This window comes from Eptatretus burgeri, chromosome 13 (genome assembly GCF_056783735.1).
Source record: "Eptatretus burgeri isolate ZD-2024b chromosome 13, Ebu_testis_v1, whole genome shotgun sequence".
In the NCBI taxonomy this organism is placed as follows: Eukaryota; Metazoa; Chordata; class Myxini; order Myxiniformes; family Myxinidae; genus Eptatretus; species Eptatretus burgeri.
In genome coordinates, this window is record NC_140973.1 from 15,481,495 (window position 1) to 15,503,814 (window position 22,320).

A 22,320-nucleotide genomic window follows, 5' to 3' on the forward strand; every position below is an offset into this window, starting at 1 on the left:
TTACAATATACAAATACATATATTGCTTTAAAATTATTTGGATCAGACTTCGCTGCAATGCTTTATAAAAATATTATTAGACTAGTCTTTTAAAAACAATAAATGTATAAACAGGCGAGCATTGGGTGGCTTTGACACCAACTCTCTTGTTATATATGCTCTTCACCATCTCCACGAGCAACACACAACTTTTAAGTATTTATTTATTTACATGCCATTCACCACCTCGACTACCTAATATTTATTTATTTCGTTTGTTATTCAACCCTAGTCCTCCCAATAGGGGTCTTTTTGAACCCCAGGCATAACTTTAATGTTATTTTGGTATTGGTGTAACAATATATTTCATGTTTTCTGAGTTTGTTTTCCTATATGTGTCGATAATAAATATATACTAGCGATAGCCGTGCACATGCACGGGATAGCAGTACAACATAGCTGGTAGCAGACGACAGACCGTACACGGAGAATGACAAAAGTACGCATTGTGCAAAATGCAAGTGGTACTATGGAACGCCAAGACTTCCCAAACATTGTCGGTATGTCCCCTAAGTGCCACAGCAATTTCATAGGGATCGTGTGACGGCGAGCCGAGTTTTTAGTGTGCAAGCTTGGTATTATAATAGAGATGATGTTTTAAGATCCCACTTTGCTGCACAGAGTTACAAGCAAATCCTTTCTGGGATCCAAAAAGACCCCGGTTATTTTTGTTCAATTTTTTGAAGATATGATTACTTCATATGATATTTGTATCGAGCAAAACCTCCAATTTCTTTTATGCTTATGTTGGTTTACTTTATCACTCCACACTTGATGTGAATCTTCGGCAGATTGAATGAAATTTAGTGTTTCTGAGTTGAGGGTCATAAATTTCCCCAGTTGATAGGTTCATTTTACATTTTATATTATACATATATTTTTTTATGTTTGTTGACTTTATCAATAAACACCATCTTTTAATCATTGATGTGAAACTGGCAGATTTAGTGAAATTGAGTGGTTTTTGAATTGGGGTCCAAAAAGACCCCAGTTGGTAAAATTAGGCAGCCAGCAAGCTCTGTAAAGGGTATGGTACATCACCAAGTCAGCCAGCTCTGTAAAGGGTATGGTACATCACCAAGTCAGCTAGCTCTGTAAAGGGTATGGTACATCACCAAGTCAGCTAGCTCTGTAAAGGGTACGGTACATCACCAAGTCAGCTAGCTCTGTAAAGGGTATGGTACATCACCAAGTCAGCTAGCTCTGTAAAGGGTACGGTACATCACCAAGACAGCCAGCTCTGTAAAGGGTACGGTACATCACCAAGTCAGCTAGCTCTGTAAAGGGTACGGTACATCACCAAGCCAGCCAGCTCTGTAAAGGGTATGGTACATCACCAAGTCAGCTAGCTCTGTAAAGGGTACGGTACATCACCAAGTCAGCTAGCTCTGTAAAGGGTATGGTACATCACCAAGTCAGCTAGCTCTGGAAAGGGTACGGTACATCACCAAGACAGCCAGCTCTGTAAAGGGTACGGTACATCACCAAGTCAGCTAGCTCTGTAAAGGGTACGGTACATCACCAAGCCAGCCAGCTCTGTAAAGGGTATGGTACATCACCAAGCCAGCCAGCTCTGTAAAGGGTATGGTACATCACCAAGCCAGCTAGCTCTGTAAAGGGTACGGTACATCACCAAGCCAGCTAGCTCTGTAAAGGGTACGGTACATCACCAAGCCAGCCAGCTCTGTAAAGGGTATGGTACATCACCAAGCCAGCCAGCTCTGTAAAGGGTACGGTACATCACCAAGCCAGCCAGCTCTGTAAAGGGTATGGTACATCACCAAGCCAGCCAGCTTTGTAAAAGGTATGGTACACCACCAAGCCAGCAAGCTCTGTAAAGGGTACGGTACATCACCAAGCCAGCCAGCTCTGTAAAGGGTACGGTACATCACCAAGACAGCCAGCTCTGTAAAGACAATGGTACATCACCAAGACAGCCAGCTCTGTAAAGAGTATGGTACATCACCAAGACAGCCAGCTCTGTAAAGAGTATGGTACATCACCAAGACAGCCAGCTCTGTAAAGAGTATGGTACATCACCAAGACAGCCAGCTCTGTAAAGAGTATGGTACATCACCAAGACAGCCAGCTCTGTAAAGAGTATGGTACATCACCAAGACAGCCAGCTCTGTAAAGAGAATGGTACATCATCAAGACAGCCAGTTCTGTAAAGAGTATGGTACATCACCAAGACAGCCAGCGCTGTAAAGAGTATGGTACATCACCAAGACAGCCAGCGCTGTAAAGAGTATGGTACATCACCAAGACAGCCAGCTCTGTAAAGACAATGGTACATCACCAAGACAGCCAGCTCTGTAAAGAGTATGGTACATCACCAAGACAGCCAGCTCTGTAAAGACAATGGTACATCACCAAGACAGCCAGCTCTGTAAAGAGAATGGTACATCACCAAGCCAGCCAGCTCTGTAAAGACAATGGTACATCACCAAGACAGCCAGCTCTGTAAAGAGTATGGTACATCACCAAGACAGCCAGCTCTGTAAAGAGTCTGGTACATCACCAAGACAGCCAGCTCTGTAAAGAGTATGGTACATCACCAAGACAGCCAGCTCTGTAAAGAAAATGGTACATCATCAAGACAGCCAGCTCTGTAAAGAGTATGGTACATCACCAAGACAGCCAGCTCTGTAAAGACAATGGTACATCACCAAGACAGCCAGCTCTGTAAAGAGAATGGTACATCACCAAGCCAGCCAGCTCTGTAAAGACAATGGTACATCACCAAGACAGCCAGCTCTGTAAAGAGTATGGTACATCACCAAGACAGCCAGCTCTGTAAAGAGTCTGGTACATCACCAAGACAGCCAGCTCTGTAAAGAGTATGGTACATCACCAAGACAGCCAGCTCTGTAAAGAAAATGGTAGCCCTCCATCAAATAAATTTCAAGGTAAAATATACACATCCCATTTTAAGGTTCAGTTGGTGGCTGCGTCCTCGATGAGGACTTGGAATATTTTTATGGAAAAATTATTTGTAACACGTGACGTGGTTGATTAACTTGTCTCATTGCGATAACTCCTGATATTGATCTGCAGATTAAAATTGTATATACACTTTATCATGTCCTGTAAGTAAAGATTAAATGGAGTTGACCTGTTCATAAATACTCTCATGTTGAGAACCCATACTCTCAGATATCCTGCCAGTCCGTATAAATATGCATCAACTGTAAATGTGTAATGCCTCGATGGAATAATTAAATCGTCTCAAATTAAACTCTTATGTTTTTGCTGTTATCCATTAATTTTATTATAAAATTTGTCGTTTACTACTACTACTACCACTACTACTACTACTACTAATAATAATAATAATAATACTACCACTGTCCCAATTATTCGCACCTTCTCGTGGGATTAACTGGAGAATGCTTCTTGCTTTTTGGCCCATGTCTTTCACAAATTGGCTGGCTCGGCCTGTTGTTCAAATAAAGCTGGTAATTTGGACAGGAATTTGTGATTTGTTCATCGTGCCAGAGATAACTCACCGACTCTTCATGAAAGAGACAGTGGGATATTTAACACCCATAAGCTGATACTAGTAAATGGAATACCCAGCTTAACATCCATCCGAGGGACGGTGCACTTTATGAGGCAATGCCCTGCCTGTGAAGCACCTTCATAACAATTTACAGTCAGGCAAGGAATCAGACCCAGATAAAACAACTCATCGGTAAGTGTGCTACCGCCACAGACCCTGCTGTCAAACCAGGCATAAACACAACTAAGATTATTATCTTATTTATATTTTATTAACCTTCTTTATGTCAAAGTGTTTACCAGTGATGAGCTTATAATTTAATAAAAATTATTAGACTAGTCTTTTAAAAACGATAAATGTATAAATAGGCGAGCATTGGGTGGCTTTGACACCATCTTAGGTTGAAATTTTTAAAAAAATTAAAATTAATTTTTAATTTCAACTTCACTACACCAATAGTATACCCCAAAGGAACCTCCATGCCAAATATCAGCATCCTAGTACACATAGTAAATGAATAGCAAGCTTCTAAATAACTTGCACCAAAAACTTTAACATTGATGTGCTACAAAAAAGTTAAGTTCAAAACAGGTCAAAAATTTAAAACATTTGAAATTATTTTTTTAATTTCAACTTCACGACATCAATAATATACCCCAAAGGAACCTCCATGCCAAATATCAGCATCCTAGTACACATAGTAAATGAATGGCAAGCTTCTAAATAACTTGCACCAAAAACTTTAACATTTTCATGCTCACGCTGACGCTGACACTCACGCCAGGGGTATCACTATAGCTCTCTGTTCTTCGAACAGGCGAGCTAAAATAGGTATAGATAATATACACCAGAGCTCCATGTTTGAACGATTTTCCTCCTGCTTGGACATAGACCCACTTACATTATCCCACTTTCAAACGTTGCCATTTTTAGCTCACCTGGACTTTAGGCAGGTGAGCTTATGCAATCGAGCAGTGTCCGTGGGTGAGTGAGTGAGTCAGTCAGTTCGTAAACATTCCAGTCATTATCCCTTGAACCAAACACACGATTTTGGTTAAACTTGGCCATAAGCTTCATATCTGATGCCTAACGAAGTTATATTGACCACATCAAAATCTGCGCTCATTCAGGGGGTCTATGGGGGGGAGGGGTTTTGACCTTCCCTAAATATGTATTTGCTCTCTCTTCTCTGAAACTACACACACGATTTCCAAGAAACTTGACCAAAACCTTCATCACCCATCATGAACCAAAGTCTATTGACTGCATCAAAATATAAGCTCATTAAGGGAATATTCAGGGGTGGGGAGGGGGGGGATTGACCCCCTAAAATAGTTATTTGCTCTCATCTCCAAACTACACACACAATTTCAATGAAACTTGACCTTGACCTTGACCTTCATCACCCATGATGTACCAAAGTTTGTTCACGGCATTAAAATATTCAGGGGTGTGAGGAGGTCTGCAGAGTGGTGGTGGTGGGAGCGGGGGGGGGGGGTTGAGTGACTGTTGCTCCTGATCTAGGTGAGCCTCAGGAGACAGGTGGTCCTATTTTTGCTTTTTAAATGATTTTGATTTTTTTTTTTTGGACTTTCTTTATAGGACTTCTTAGAATTATTACAGCCCACATCTCATAATAAACCAAATTAACATTTTTAGTAGTGTCCTCTTCTGTACATAAAAAGTGAATTTCTAGCACAGTATACTGTTTTTCGTCAGGAGGCTGGCAGGATGTCATATACAGTCGTGGCCAGAAATATTGGCACCCTTGCACTTTTTTCAAATAACTCACAATTTTCTCCAAAAATAAGTTTAAATTGACAAAAGTATTTGGTCTCCACAATTCTTTGTTTCATTGTTAAAATGACAGAACCTTTGTTTTTGATTCAGAACTTAATATATCCTTTTAAATCAGAAAATAAAAAGAAATGGCATTGACAAAATTATTGACACCCTCAACTTAATATTTGGTATCACAGCCTTTGGGCAAAATAACTGCAGTCAAGTACTTCCTCGAGCCATGAATGAGCTTGCTACACCTCTTCACTGGCAGTTTGACCCACTCTTCTTGTGCAAACTGCTCCATTTCTCCGAGATTTGAAGGGTGCCTTCTTTCAACTGCTGTTTTCAGATCTCCCCACAGGTGTTCAATGGTATTTCGATCTGGACTCATTGCTGGCCACTTCAGAACAGTCCAGTGTTTTGTCGTGAATCATTCCTGGGTGCTTTTTGAAGTGTATTTGGGGTTATTGTCCTACTACAAGACCCATGACCTTTGACGGAGACCCAGCTTTCTAACACCGAGTTGAACATTGTGTTCCAGGATACCGCCTTGGTAATCTCCTAATTTCATGATGCCGTGCACACATTCAGGGCACCCGGTGCTAGAAGCAGCACAGCAATCCCAGCACATCACTGAACCTCCTCAGTGTTTGACTCCAGGGAAGGTGTTCCTTCCTTTGAAGGCTTCATTTTGTTTTCTGTAAACAGAGATGATGTGCTTCACCTAAAAGCTCCAATTTAGTCTCATCTGTCCACAGGACATTCTCCCCAAAGGATTTTGCCTTGTTCAGGCGTGTTTTGGAAAACTCCAACCAGACTTTCTTATGTCTCTCTCTCAGCAGTGGGGTCCTCCTGGGTCTCCTACCATAGAACCCCCTTTCATTGAGTTGGCGACGGATGGTGTGAGTTGAAACTGTCATACCTTATGTCTGAAGGTCAGCTTGAATCTGTTTGGCAGTTGATCGAGATGCTTTTGCCACCATTTGAACACTCCTTCACTGCAATCTTCAATCAAGTTTTCTCTTGTGGACACGTCCAGGGAGGTTGGCTACAGTGCCATGGGTCTTAAACTTCCTGATAACATTGCATACGGTGGACACAGGAACATCAAGGTCTCTGGGGATAGCTTGTGTCCTTGAGATTACCCATGCTTGGCTACAATCTTGTGTCTGACCTCCTCAGACAATTCTCTAGTTTTCTTCCTTTTCTCCATGCTCATTGGGGGGACATACAGTGACACAAAACAGAAATATCACTCCTTTTCTCTACTCAAACTAGTTGAACGAGCGATTTTTATATTGCAGGCACCTGCAACTCATCACAGGTGAGTTCAATTCCAAAGTAAAGGAGAATCACCCACTTGAAATCTAATTATTTCTAACAACTTCTAAAAGGTGCCAATAATATTGTTTGGGCCGTTTTAGGATTTCTGCGTGGAATGAGCTCGGATTTAGTAATCCAGCTTTCTCGGATTCAGCTTTCTTTGTTTCGTTCCACTGTAAACCAAAGAAATACATATGTGGATTCCAAAATATTTATCAATTTCAACAATTTTCTGGAAGAAATGAAGCATCATTTGAAAAGAATGCAAGGGTGTCAATATTTTTTTGCCATGACAGTCGGTACACACACTCGCCTCTCAGCTGTGTAACCTGAGTTTGAATCTCGACCCAGCTATAAACTGCAATCCTGGTGTTTCACAGGCAGGGTGATTTATCAATGTGTGTGCAGTCGCTCGGATGGACGTTAAACTGGGTGTCCCGTCTGTTATCATTAGTTAGTGGCTTTTTAAGACCCCACGAAGCCTGGTGTTGGCTTTGTGTTTTGGGTGGTTAGCTGGCGATCCAAGGATCCTGAGTTCAAGCCCTGTCGGTTGTTGAATTAACACCACATGGGGTTGACTCAGCCTGTTATCCTTCTGAGGTCGGCAAAATGAGTACCAGTGTACTGGTAATAGGAGCACCATCAGTGGCGTCGCTGCATCCCAAACCAATGATGCAACCAGCAACCTCAAGGACCCCAGGGTGTCCTTGGAGAAGAGTAGGCAAGTTATCACTGGAACCCTGAACAAATTACAAATTCCTGCCTTGTCTACCCAATCAGAGCGTGAGGCCTGGCCAACCGGTTCGTCAAAGACTTGGGCCCAAAACTTCCCTCGGCCAACCCCACGATAACGTGGCAAATAATAATTGTGGGCTTTTATAAAAATAAGAAGACTGTACGTGTTCAGAGAATCCAAAATGCAATCCGACAAAGTACACAAATACACATAATATGGTCAGACAGTGTAAACTGTAAACACTTAAATAATTCACATGAGCCTTGAACTGTGGCACTCAGCCAATTCAGACCTTCCGATATACTAAATCATTCTCAAAGCAGCCCGACTCGGGGGGGGGGGGGGGGGGGAAAGGAGGGTATTCAGACTCGACACCTGATGACTCAGATTGAAAACCTTTACGGCCACTCGAACTCGTGCCGAGACGAGTTCGTATTCACCTTAAACCATTCCTTGTTCGCACATCACAAAATGTACTGCTGCGAGCGGATGAGACAGCCGGCTTTAAAACGAATGTTTCTACCATAAGGAAACTGTGGCACACCTTTCGGTGATCGCTTCTATGTCAGAGTAATCGTCGTGCATCCTTACCTGGTCGACGTTAGACAAAAGACGCCCCCATACAGGTAAGGTGCTCTTTCCCAGCGACGGCAAGGTGTGTCCGGTGTGGGAATGCTGCGAGTCCGGGGCGACCAATGAACTTGGAAATTCCGACGTCGCGAAGCCGACTGACTGGCACGCAACCACTTCGCTCTACCCTGAACAACCGGTGAGAACACGCAACTCCTTCTAGCCGTGGTGTCAATGGACTACAGAGAGCGAGACCGGAGAAGTGCTCGGGACGGTGTTTGAGTTTCAGCAATCCCTCTTAAAGAGGGGTGGTCTCTGGACTGGAGGAGGATGGGCACCCATGGAATATAATAATGGGAGGGCCCGAAAGGGCGGTCGGACAATGGTCAAGAGTCCGTGTCATGCACGCACGCATGTGTAAATGGTCACCTGGATATATCAGTTTCTGTCGACCCTTCAACTTTCATCAAACAAACCCCATGGATAGATCAGAGAGAGGACGTTTTGGGCTCCTCTGGAAGCATCTCATTCTCATATAATGTCGCTTCCTGATCAATGATTCAGAAATCTGATGGATCGTCACTTTCGGCTGTAGTAGAGGTGGTAGTTGGGGCGTGAAACCCATGCAATGACACGGGGCTGCGATTTGGGGGGGGGGGCGGGGTGGGGGGCATGACCCATACGACCGAACGTGGTTCACAATGTTTCGAGACGACCCCCGAGGGTGGTGGGGGTCTGACTTGTGTCGAAAACACATCACCTTGTGAGTGGTGATGAACAGTGCAAAAAAGAATGCTCCATGTCAAGGAGAGAAAGTATTGTGATGTCATGAATCGATTAAAACTTGTTTCCCCTGATGTTTAACGAGACGGGATTATTGCAACATTAGGGGGTGAGCCATTAGTATTAGTCGAGAAAGCGAGTGAAATACTAACATTTAATGTGTACAAATACAACAGTCACAATACAATTATACAACTCATGTTAATACATATTATCTATCTATCTATAATTCCAGCTGTGTGTGTGTGTGTGTGTGTGTGTGTGTGTGTGTGTGTGTGTGTGTGTGTGTGTGTGTGTGTGTGTGTGTGACCGCTGTTTCTCGACAACCACTGGTCCGATCTAATTGAAACTTGCCAGGTATATTGCTGGGGACCTGAGGATGTGCCTTTTCAAGGTTTGATATTAATCGGACAAGTGCTTCCCAAGTTATGGCTATTTATTTCCCAACCAATGACAGGACACGTTGCTGTGGCCATTTATTTACCAACCAATGACAGGACACGTTGCTGCGTAGGCGTGGACGATGGGGAAGAGAACCTCAGCCGCGTTCGCCATTACGGGTTTTTTTCTCTTCTCTTCTCTTTGTGTTCTTCCTTGCGAAAAGGCAAAATACGTTGGCGCTAATTGAATAATTGGCCATTAAAACTAATAATTTATCAAAACGTTGGCAGATCCAGCAGCCTCCGCATTCTTGCCCTGGACGAGGAAACAAAGAAGAAGCGCCGTTTCCTCAGCAATGTTGTTTATGAAGAGGTGCTAACGAGATAAAGGTGTGTACATGGAGACAATTTTTATTATTATTTATTTATTGAAGAAAAATTGTTCCGAAAATAATTTATCAAAAAAAGTGCACAACTGTTTTTTTTGTTTCCAAGTGTCAAAACGGTGTGGCCTTTGGAAGTGTTAAGGAATTCAGCTCTACTCAACATGCTTGCCAACGAAATACATCTCAATTTGGTGGTATGATTTGCAAACTATTTTTTTTTTAAACTATTTTCAAACTAACACAATTCGAACATGTAATACCTAATGACACTGTACTTTCAGGTCTCCTACAAATCCTACCCTGTCGCCTCACCGTGGAGTAGGAGTGGCAATGCCAATGGTCAATGGCAGCGAATGTCATGGCGAGCAAAGACAGGGAGGTAAACTTGATTTTAATTAACTCTGTGTGTATCACAGCAGTTGGTACTTGAATTAAAGCGATAATTCGTGGAATGATGTGAACATTCCGTATGGGCACGCACTACTTCCCGATAGTGATGACTTACTGTATTCTAATAATTTCTCGATTTCTTATGCGCATTTATAGATAAACACAATGCCCCAATCCAGTCGTCGTTTACAAGAGCGAAGGAACGGCCCATGTGGGTGCTTGAAAGTTTGTTTGTTTTTTTGCACGTATGGGCACGCGAGAGCGAAGGAACCGCCTGTGTGGTTGTTGTTTCTGCACGCAGTTTGAAAGTTTTTTTTGTTTTGGTATGTACGGCCACGCACGTACGGGCACGTGAGAGCGAAGGAACGGCCTGTGTGGTTGTTGTTTCTGGCACGCGGTTTAAAAGTGTTTTTTTTGGGGGGGGGGGATTTGCACGTACGGCCATGCACCTCCGGGCACACACCTACAGGCATGCACTAGTCTATAATTCCAGCAATGTGTGTGTGTGTGTGTGTCTGTCACCGCTGTTTCTCGACAACCACTGGTCCGATCTAATTGAAACTTGCCAGGTATATTTCTGGGGCCCTGTGGATGTGCCTTTTCAAGGTTTGATATTAATCGGACAAGTGGTTCCCAAGTTACGGCCATTTATTTACCAAACCAATGACAGGACACGGTGCTCTGACGTCACGATTGACGTCATAATTCTTCTTCTTGTTTCTTTTTTTTTTCACGTATGGCAACGTACGTACTGGCACGTACTAGTTATATTAATATGCTAAGCCATATTTTGTGGACGTATCTCCGAAACTGCTGGACGGATTGTCGCCACTTTCAGCATATAGCATGGGCTATGTGAGATCGCGCCAAACAGACAGGATTGGGAATTTTTGCCGATTTTCTAATTTTTACATTCGTTTGCATGGCAACGTGTGACGTCACCGCTGAGAGGCGTAATGACCATCGGTCATTCGCTGACGTCATTACGTCCGTCGTCGAAAGACCGTCACCGCTGAGAGGCATAATGCCAGTCCAAGAAAACAGGGTCTGCAATGTAAAACACTCTTCTTCACATGCTGACTACCTCAGAAGGTGAATTTGACACAAAAAAATGTAACAAGAAACATTGTATATAAAGAAATTCTAGAAATCACATTGTGAACACTCGATATATTGAAGTCATAACGAACCCTCACAAAGTGTCTGCATGTCTTGTCTCTGTAGATGTGCTTGTACGTGGCCCGGATCACCATAACTCTTACTCCTTGTCCATTCCTCTTTCTCGTGAGAGGTGAAGTTGTCACATTACTTGGACACATGAGCCTAAACACATGCTGGTACTCATTTCACTCACCTCAGAAGGATGACAGGCTGAGTCAACCACACCTGGTCTTAATTCAACGGTGATAAAGGCTCAAACTCAGGACCCTAAGGTCCCAAGTCAGCCACCTTAACCGCAAAGCCAACACCATGCTTAATCTGCAAGACTTATTTAATTTCAGTCACCTTTTATCACAGTATGTACCTGAACAACATTTCCAATTGTGTGGCATTTGAGTGGTAACAATCTCGACAGGCGTTCCTGGAAAAAACAACTTAGTATACCTTGGCCTTCAGGTAAATGTGTTGACAATGCATGTTCGGGTTTAAAGGAATGCCAAGAGCTTAATCGACCACTCTTTCATGAGCCTACACTTTGTCGAACAAAATAATTTCTGAAAAAGTTCGTGTTGGTCCTGTGAATGTCAAATCACCAAATGAAGAAAATATAGAAATGGGATTTAACAAGCTCAAATGAGCTAAGATCCTCATCCTCTTAATGATGACGTCATAAAAACGAATATGACGTCATTGTGATGTATCAGGTTTGCGATAAATTATCTGTGCTAATGCCCGGCTTGATTCCCGCAAACAAAATTCAAACAGCTTGCCTAGTTTCGGCGATAATGGTATAGGCGATTTCCATTAGCGGCGATATTATGTCAACTTTTTTTCTCGGAAGAATTTCCCAAATCGGAGATGGTTACTGCCTGCGGTGGGCTTTCTGCATATACATGGCAAGTTTCACGAAGATCCGATGAAAACTCTGGGTTGTGAAACAAAAAATAGGAATGGTCATAAAAAATGATACGACGTCATAGTGATGTATCATATGTGTGGTAATTCATCTCTGCTAATGCCCTGTTCGATTCCCACAAACAGAATTCAAAAAGCTTGCCTAGTTTCGGAGATAATTTTTTAGGCAATTTCCATTAGCGGAGATATTTTGACGTCATAACTTTTTTTCTTGGAGGAATTTTCAAAATCGGAGATGGTTACTGTCTGCACAGGGTATTTTTACATATATACGCCAAGTTTCAGGAAGTTTCGATGAAAACTGTAGGTTGTGAAACAAAAAAGTCCACAAGAACAACAACGTGAGTAAGACTTAGAGATCCTTCACGAGGATCAAAAAAAATTATTATGCTATTTCCAGAGGGTTTCGTTTTAAGAGGTTTCACTGCATGATATCCAATTACCTTCAAAACCAAGTCTGGTGTTGGTTTAATGGTTAGGGTGGTGGGCTTGGGATCCTAGGGTCCTGAGTTCAAGTCCTGCTCGGCTGTTGAATTAATACCAGGTGGTGTTGAGTCAGCCAGTCATCTTTCTGAGGTCGGCAAAATGAGTGCCAGCTTGCTGATATCCTGTGTCGGAGTGGAAACCCGTCCAGGATTGTGCCCAATAGCCAAGGAGACTTCTTCAGCAGCACCAATGCTCTGCACAGAGTTTGGTCCCAATGGATGGATGGGTTGATTCAGCCTGGGGACCAATGGATGTATGGGTTGATTCAGCCTGGGGACCAATGTATGGATGGATGGGTGCATTGACTCAGCCTGTCATTCCTTTGAGATTGGCAAAGTGAGTACCAGCTCACTGGAAACAAGTACGGTATGGCATTTCCGAGCTTTGAATACCCGACTATCGATTGAGATGCAGCGGATTTATTTGAAGAATTCACTCGGTTTCGAGACCACATTGAGTTCGTGTTCGCGGGCCCGATATCAGAGCTAAACCCAAAGCAAAGAGCCGGATGCCTGGGCACATGGATTGGTGCTCATGGCCGTGAGGTTTATAAACTGTTTACATGGGAGGAGACTGAGAAAGATGATCCCTACAAGGTACTCGATGATTGGGAAACGAATGTGCAACCGAGAAAGAACAAGCTGATCGCCCGGCACGACTCAAGCAGCAGAAACAAAAGTGAGGAGACCATTGATAACTTTGTAAAGGACCTGAGGATTATTCTCATGGACTTCGAGTATGCCGATCCTGAGGACATTCTAATAGATGCGATCATTGATGGTATTTTTGAATCGAGGGTGCAGGAAAGGTTACTGGATGAAGGTGAAGGACTGTCACTAGCCACTAGCAAAGGCTCTGGAAATTGGACAACAGTTTGAGTTGTCTCGCAAGACAATCTGCATCGTGCGGAATGAAGATAACTACAAACTTGGAGTGTCAGCCATCACAGCTCAGAGCAAATCGCATCCCAAGCCTTGTGCATCGTCATCGCAGCTGCAAGCACTTAAGGCATGCAGTAGATGTGGCAAGGATGAGCGGCATTTGTGGAACCAAGGGAAATGTCCTGCAGTGGGCTCCGTCTGTTCCTATTACAAACACCCGAACCGTTGGATGTTGGTCTGCCATCGGTGACAGCGACTGGGCAAAACACTCCTCGTCGATGCTGGAGAAAACGAGGAACGTATCTCCGAAACTGATATGGACGATACCTGAAGATCATGATGGACGATACCTGATCTGATCAAGGACGATACCTGAAGGCAATTCGGAGGTTCTTCGAATATACAAGGTTGACAACATCGGCACTCTGGCAGATGACAAATGGTCCCAGACTGTCAGAGTCAGTGGCATTGCGAACACTACATTCCGTATTGATACAGAGCCAAGGTGCAATATACTTACACTCAGGGATTTTCAAAGATTACCAGTTCACACTGAACTTCACAAGTCCAAGAGAACCCTGAGAACTTACTCCAACCACATCATTCGGCCAGTTACTTCCACGGATCTTTCCCTGGAATTCGAGGGGAGGTCCGTAATAGCTTCATGCGAGCTGGTCAATCTGGATCAGGAGAACGTGATATCGGGGGAGATCGCTGAGAACCTTGGCCTCATTGCTCGACTGAGTTCTCTGGTGGGGGTTCAGTCAGCAGATGATGAATCAGTTCCTCCAGAGCTACGAGGTTTTCCTGATATCATCGGTACTTCAGGTACCTTACCAGGGGTCTACCGAATCAAAATACACCCAACAGCCAATGGGGTTGTACATGCTGCACGTCGGCAACCCACTGCGCTAATGCCTAGGATCATCGAGAAATTGAACAAGATGGTAGATAACGGCTTCATAACTCTGGTGGAGGAGCCAACCGAATGGGTCAGCTCAATGGTACAGATTCTCCTGGATGAGGAGTCATCAAAACTGGCGACCTTCAATACACCGATGGGTCGTTTTCGTTGGCTGAGGCTACCATTTGGATTGAAATGTGCCCCAGAAATATTTCAGCGTTATCATGGATCAAATGTTGGATGGCACTGTTGGAGCCACAGCGATCATGGACGATATCTTGATTGCAGGACGAGATCAAGATCATCATGACAGCATTTTACAGCAAGTCGTGGAGATGGCTACATCCTACAACCTCAAATTGGACATGCAAAAATGCAAAGTTCGCCAAAAGGATGTTCGGTATGTCGGGCATCTACTTACTGCAGACGGACTCAAGCCTGACCCTAAAGAATTGAAGTCCTCCGTAATATGCCTATTCCACAGAATAAAGAGGACATGCGGTGTTTCCTTGGATTCGTTGCTTACCCGGCTAAATTTATTCCTCAACTGAGTGGAGTCAATTCACCACTTCGAGCTTTACTGAGAGCTGATAGTATTTTTGACTGGCAACCTACACAGGACCAAGCTTTCCATAAACTATTGGATCTCTGCTGTCAGCAGCCTGGACTGAGATATTATGATGTGAAGGTACCAGTAGAGATCCATGCGGATGCAAGTCAAAGCGGTTTCGGTGGTGTCTTAATGCAGCAGGGGAAACTGGTTGCATACACTTCGCGGTCCCTCTCGGAGGTGGAACAACAGTATGCTCAGATTGAAAAAGAAATGCTTGCAATCCTCCACGTCTGTATGAAATTCCACTGCTACACATTTGGCAAGACAGTGACTGTATTGGCAGATCACAAGCCACTTCAAGAGATTTTCAAAAAAAACCTCTTCTGTCTGCTCCCATGCGTCTGCAGAGGATGCTGTTACGTCTGCAGTGGTACGATCTCGAGGTAGTGTATAAAAGTGGCAAAGACGTGCAGCTATCAGATACACTATCTCGTGCTTATCACTCACCAGTTGTCGGAACAAGAAGTCAATCTGGAGCAGGTTTCCATGTTAGACTTCATCTCCATCACCAAGGAGAGGTATGTCCAGCTGCAGGAACAGACTCGACAAGAGTTACAACTTCTGTTGGATGTGATCCACACTGGATGGCCCAACTATCGAAACGAAGTTCCCATTCCATTGAGACCATATTGGGATTCAAAGAGTGAGTTAGGTATCTCTGATGGAATTACCTATAAAGGTATGCGTATGGTAGCGCCACCTAGTCTCCATCAGCACATGCCCTCCATCATGCACAGCTCTCACCTTGGTATTGTAAAATGCAAACAGCGTGCTCGGGAAGTGCTCTATTGGCCAACAATGAACCAACAGATCGAAGAGGCAGTGAAAATCTCCACTACATGTGCAGATTACCAAAATAAGCTTCCTCCGGAACTGCTCATACCGACACAGATTCCAGATTACCATTCAACTAGGTCGCCATGGACCCATTCGAGTTCGAGTCAAAACAATAGATTTTGGTTGGCCATTATTATTCGAAATTTATCGAGGTATGCGAGATCAAGGATACGAGAAGCCGCACAACGATTGATGCTGTAAAATCCATCTTTAGTACACATGGTATACCTGAGGGTCTTAGGAGTGACAATGCATCCTTGTTAGTGTCCAAAGAGATCAAATCGTTCTGTTTTGATGGCAGCATTAACCAAACTACTTCCAGCCCTCGATTTGCTCGTGGTGATGCTGAAAGAGCAGTGCAAACTGTAAAAAAAAAAGTTGTGGAAGAAAGCGGAGGACAAACATCTGGCTTTGTTCGACAAACATCTGGCACCACTCCACTAGAAGGACTACACTTGTCCCCTGCACAGCTGTTGATGGGTAGAAGACCACGTAATAAGCTGCCTGCAAAGCGCAGCTTACTTGTACCAAAACCCTACAGATTTCATGAGGTTACGCGGCATTTCGACATGGAAAAGACCAAGCAAAGACCAAGCACCAACATGGAAAAGACCAGAGTTTTTTTTTTTTTGCTTCTATTTTGACGGATTTCCAGTTCCTCCCCTAGATTCCCCAAATTACCCCCTTAGGGGTAAATACCTCCATGTTGAAAGCCCCTACTCTCGGATATCCTACCAGTCCACATAAATATGCAATGTACATCAACTGTAAATGTGTAACGGCTCGATGGGCTCCTCAAACGATTCCCGATTATCGCTTTGACTCATCTGGTTGGTACATGATCGGCTCGTATAAGCAACTCGAGTTGACCTGTTGGTGTTTCCATCTGAGCCCTCTAGCTCATGATGCAGGGAACCCATGTTCAAATCCCATATATACCGTACATCGTATATGTCAATTGTCTATGAATGTTCCTGTAATGCTTATTAAAGGGGTAGGTAAGAGGAAACCACCCAGCATAACCCAAGCCCCATCACTGGTTTGGCAGCTCTGTCAAGAGTATGGCATTTGATGATGATGATAACTATGCTGATGAATGCAGCCAAGTATTAAAGACTCGTATGTTCACCGTCATATATGTGCAGTAAAAATGCCTAATGATGTATTTGGTCTGAATGTGATCTGAATGTGATGTGTTTGGTCTGAATGGTCTGTATATCCTCTTCCATTAGCCTAATATTATTTAAATAATTAAATAGATATTAACAGTTTTGCAAGTCACCATGATCATTGCATTAATTTGTGCTAATTCTCTTCTTCAAATGAAGTGCAGATACCTCTCAGGAGCATAATCACACTGAGAATCACATCCCACCAAGAACCCTCAACCCTGCAAGCTCGGAATTATTCTCCCACCCAGGACTTTAACCCTATACCCAACGCCTTTTAACCACTTCAGCAGAATCCGGCTCAGTGAACTGAGAACGTCCATGGACGTATGTGCACCCCAGGAGGACCGAAGGTGAATCTTGGTGTTCTGGAGCATTCCCGACCTCTGCCTGTCTTCGTTATCTATAGACGATACTCTATAGCAGTGGTCTCCAACCAGTTGATCGTGATCGACAGGTCGATCGGTCTTGAAAAGTCGATCTTACAAAAAAAAGAGATTCATACATTTCATTTATTATTATATTTCAAAAATTTATCTTTCTATAATTCCAGCAATCTCAGTGTGTCTCTCTGTTGGGTGGTCGCTTGACTACCGTTATTCTCAGGTTTTCCGTCTGTCTGTATGTATGTAATGGACAGCTCTGGAGGCCAGAGGAGCCAACCGATTTTGATGAAACTTGACTGGTAGGTTCATACCAGGATCTAGTTGTATGCTTTTGGGCACCGGTGCTATGGACGCCACCGTTTCCTCGCAACGGGACTTTGAAATTTTTGAAAAATCCTGAAAAAAAAAAAACATCGAAAATCAAAAATCGGCTTCCGTGCTTTTATGCGCAATATAATCAACTTCTTTGTCAAAAAATTTCAGCCCGATCAGTCAAAAACTATATGACTAGTATGCAATTATATAGCGACCACCCATGTCGCCTACCGGCTTGTCTGTCTGTGACCGCTGTTTCTCGACAACCTCTGGTCCGATCTAATTGAAACTTGCCAGGTATATTGCTGGGGACCTGAGTATGTGCCTTTTCAAGGTTTGATTTAATTGGAAAAGTGCTTCCCAAGTTATGGCCATTTATTTATCAAACCAATGACAGGACACGGTGCTATGACATCACAATTGACGTCACAATTCTTCCTTTTCTTTTAATTTTTTTTTTTTTGCACGTACGGCCACACACTCGTATATTAAAAATTAATATATTAATTTTTTTTTTGAAGCCGACATTCTGTACGGTGGTTGTATTTAAAACTGGTGTCCATGGTTCGTAAATGCAAGCTTCTGGAGAGTTCAAAAAGAGAAAAGATAAAAAATGTCGGCACACAGGCCAATCAGAAATTGTTTGTATTTAAACGAACCAATTATTATAAATTATCCATCTATGACGCAGTCACTGTGCTGCCGCGACCATCGTAGAGTGCTCATTGCCTGTTGTCCAACTACCGAAACGTGGAATAAGCTAGGAATTTCATTTTCATTTTTTCCTCTTTCTAAAATTAACTTCCTGAAGTCAAAATGACGAGCGAGGAACCAGGGCCATCGCAGAAGAGGGCAAAATCCTACAATTTCCAACAGGAATGGGAAAGTGAATTTCCTTTTACGACTAACAAAGACAAGAGCATCTGCCTCATTTGCCACCAGAGTGTAGCCTTGAGTAAAAGAGGTAATTTGAAATGGCATCAAAAGACAATGCATGCAAAATTTCAAAACTTTTTTTTTTCCTTCAAACAGCATGATTCGGACAAAGAAAGTTGGGCAGTTAAAGGTAATTTTGAAAGCTCAACAATCACTCTTTTTGAAACCTGTGGTGAAAGGCAAGGCTCGCATAGAGGTGTCTTTTTGCATTAGCCATCTGCCGGTGAAACATAAGAAACCATTCACCAATGCGAAGTTATCGAGGAGGCTGTGACGGTTGCTGCCGACACCTTGTTCAGCCATCAAGACCATGCCACTTGGCGCTTCAACAGTAGCCAGAAGGGTGGAATCGTTGGCCGAGGACGTATCTCAGCAAATACACCAAGACTTATCAGACTGTGAATGTTTCTCACTGCAGTTTGATGAATCAGTAGACATGACAGATATGGCCCAGAGAATTGGTTTTGTTCAAATGGCATTCAAAGACTCCACAAGAGGCGAGGATGTCTACAACTAATTCAAAAGGTATGACTGAACAAAAACATTCCGATCAAGAAACTGGTTTCAATCACAACTGATGGTGCACCGGCAATGCTGGGTGTCAATACAGGCTTGATAGCACTTTGCAGAAATTATCCTGAATTCCCCTCCTTTGTCAATTACCACTGTGTTATCCACCAACAAGCACTAGCAAGCAAGGTCATGGACTTTTCTCATGTAATGACAGTTGTCAAGATCGTCAACTCAGTTCGTGCCAGAGCTCTGCAACATTGCTCGTTCAAATCGGTACTTGATGAGTTTGATGGCACCTATGGTGAGCTAATCCTTCTTGCAGACGTGAGGTGGTTCAGTCAAGGAAAAGTCCTCCAGAGATTTTTAGATCCGATCCCTGAAATTGTGACCTTTCTTAAATCAAGAAATGAGGTGTACAGCAAGCTGAGAGATAATGCATGGCTGCTAGACTTAGGGTTTCTTATGGACATAACAGCAAAATTGAAGGAGCTGAATCACGAACTGCAGGTGAGGGACACTTGACACACATGATCAGTGCAGTGAATGCATTAAAGTTGAAACTCGGCCTGTGGTCCTCTCAATTAAAGAACAACCTGACAGAGCAATTCCCAAATCTGAAGTAAATCCTATAAAACATCAAAGAGAAAGGGTTCCATCCAAAAAAAAACTTCTGTGACCATCTGAACAGATTGGAAAAGGAATTCAACAGACAATTTCAGGAGGTAGACAAGATAGAACAAATCATTCCGTTTGTCTCAAAAATCCTTTTCTTCAAGTGGACATTGGAGAACTGACAGCAAAATTTCAGTAGGTGTATGAACAAAGTGGTAGACTTGACATGGATATAATCACCATGCAAAATGACATAGAGCTAAAAGCTAGGTCAAGGGACAAAGACTTCTGGGGACTCATAAACAGAGAGAAGTACCCTCTTCTGACATCCTGTGCACTCAAGGTGAAGGCCTACTTAGGTTCCACATACCTCTGTGAGGTGGCTTTTTCCCAGGTGAAAAAGTCCAACTATCCCACTCATCTCACAGATTCCCATCTGATGTACTGTATGAGACTGGCCATCTCAAACTATGACCCAGACGTCAAAGCACTCGCAGGTCGTGTGCAAGCACAGGTGTCACATGAAGATTAGGTGAGTGTTATGCATATTAGTATACATCTTTTAGGGTTTTCATAAAGTATAATTTTTAAGGATAGATGTTGTGTTGTGTTTAGGTTCTAAAAGTGATCTTGTGTTTCTAAAGGTTGGATACCACTGCTCTATAGTATAGTACAGTATAGTCTAAACTATAAGAAAGCCAATTGTCTGTGTATCTGCTTTATGCCTGGTGTTCGCTTAATGGTTAGAGTGGTGAGCTTGGGATCCTATGATTCGGAATTCAAATCCCTCTTGGCTATTGACTTAATACTACGTGGGGTTGACTCTGCCTGTCATCCTTCTGAGGTTGACAAAATGAGTGCCAGCTTGCTGGTATCCTGTGTTAGAGTGGCAACCTGTCCAGGATTGTGCCCAATAGCCAAGGAGATAGGCAGCACCAACACTCTGCACAGAGTATGGTCTCAATGGATGGAATGGATGGATCTGTGTGTGTATCTGTCTGTCTGTTGCCATTTTTCTCACAGATGGCTGCACAGATCGTCATCAAACTTTCAGAGGTTCATCAGTGAGTGTAGAATGCTTTAGGCAAAAAAAAAAAAAACCCCAGAAATTTGAAAGGGGGAAAAAAACAAAAACCTGGATTTTGCCGAAGCCATTGTAGTTATGTGAAAGGTAATATTAAATGATCCCCAACCCCATTCCTTAGTTGGTGTAGGGAAGTTTTAGGCCCCCACCAAAAAAAAATGATTTTTACAAAATGCCAACAGGATAAGAACAGCAGCAGGCAATGTTGAGTACTCCTGCAAGGTGTACATAAAAACAAAAACCAGAAAAACCGCATTATTGTTTCTTAGTTTAACAATAATTACGCAATCTACAACCTATCATCACGAATGTGCTCTAGGTCGTTAGATCTCCTCCTCCATTTCAATTGGAGACCTCCATGGAAGCCAGTAGTTGTGGACTGAGAGACACAAGAGATGAGCGTAGTTTGTTTACATTCTCATCTCTCGGCTGTCTGGTCCTGGAAATGTTCTACTGTGGAGTTCGTATATAACTCGGGTATCATATATTATCAACTTCAGAATGTATGCCAACGATATTTTTTTTCACTGTTTCACCTTTATTAACATATGAATGAAATAAAACTTCTTGCCAAGTTTGCAGAGGTCTGTTTCACAATCTATATGGACTGTATTAGTAATAGGTGTCCACAACCATCCTTAATCTTGTTGTGGAACATCGGCCGAGGCCCTCTTTTTCTTTTTCTTCCACCCTCACTTTTTCACCTTCATTCGTTTTTAGCTCTCCTGGACTTCAGTCAAATGAGCTTGTGCAGTCGAGCAGTGTCCGTAGGTGAGCGAGTTAGTGAGTCAGTCAGTCCGTAAACACTTCAGTCACTATCACTTGAACGAAGTGCACAATTTTGTTGAAACTTGGTCACAAGCTTCATATATGATGCCCAACAAGGGTTGATTGACCACATTAAAATCTGTGCTCATTAAGGGGGGTTACGGGGTTTTTTTGACCACACCCCCCCCACCCCCAAAATTAGGTATTTGCTCTCTTCTCCAAAACTGTACACGTGATTTTGATGAAACTTGACCACAACCTTCATCACGCACGATGTACCGAAGTTTGTTCACGACATTAAAAAAAAATCAGGGTCTTGGGTGGTTTTGACCCCCCAAAATAGGTATTTGCTCTTCTCCGAAATTACACACAATTTTACTGAAACCTGATCACAACATTCATCACCGATGATGTACAAAAGTTTGTTCATGGCAATAAAAAAAAATTCAGGGCCCAAGGGGGTCTGCGGGTGGTTTGAATGACTGTTGCTCCGTTGTTGTTCAGGTGCGTTTCAGGACCCACTGTCCTATTTTTACAGCGCGGTGACATCACGCTGTTATATAATTGGCTATTCTGTCCTGTGTCTTCTGTCACGTCTTCTGTCACACTTATGGCTGCGTACGTCCCTTTGATCTGAGGGCTATAAATAGAAATTTGTCCAACGTCACAACTCTTCCCATCATGCATGCTAATTCGCCGTGTGTGCATTTAAATTTTATAACTGCAAAATTGTTTCATCATTCTTAACCTCGACATTTTACTGCCCCCAGCCGCACGATATCGAAGTATTCGCTTCTTGTTTAATTTGTTTTCTCTGCAACCACTTGAGCGATTGACACAATTTTCACA

The 22,320-nt window shown here is 43.0% G+C and overlaps 1 protein-coding gene across 3 annotated transcripts in view; it reads right to left on the minus strand.

The window, feature by feature from the left end:
* Window positions 1–22,320, minus strand: part of LOC147013912 (S-geranylgeranyl-glutathione receptor P2RY8-like) — a 101,783-nt gene that overhangs the window by 47,694 nt on the left and 31,769 nt on the right. The window contains exon 1 of one of the 3 annotated variants that reach the window (XM_085851265.1): window positions 7,974–8,545. The exons of 1 other annotated variant lie outside the window; for it this stretch is intronic. The gene's annotated coding sequence lies outside the window, so the exon portion shown is untranslated. Of the gene's footprint in view, window positions 1–7,973; window positions 8,546–22,320 lie in introns of those variants that run through there. One more of the 3 variants, XM_085851264.1, reaches the window with a different exon arrangement.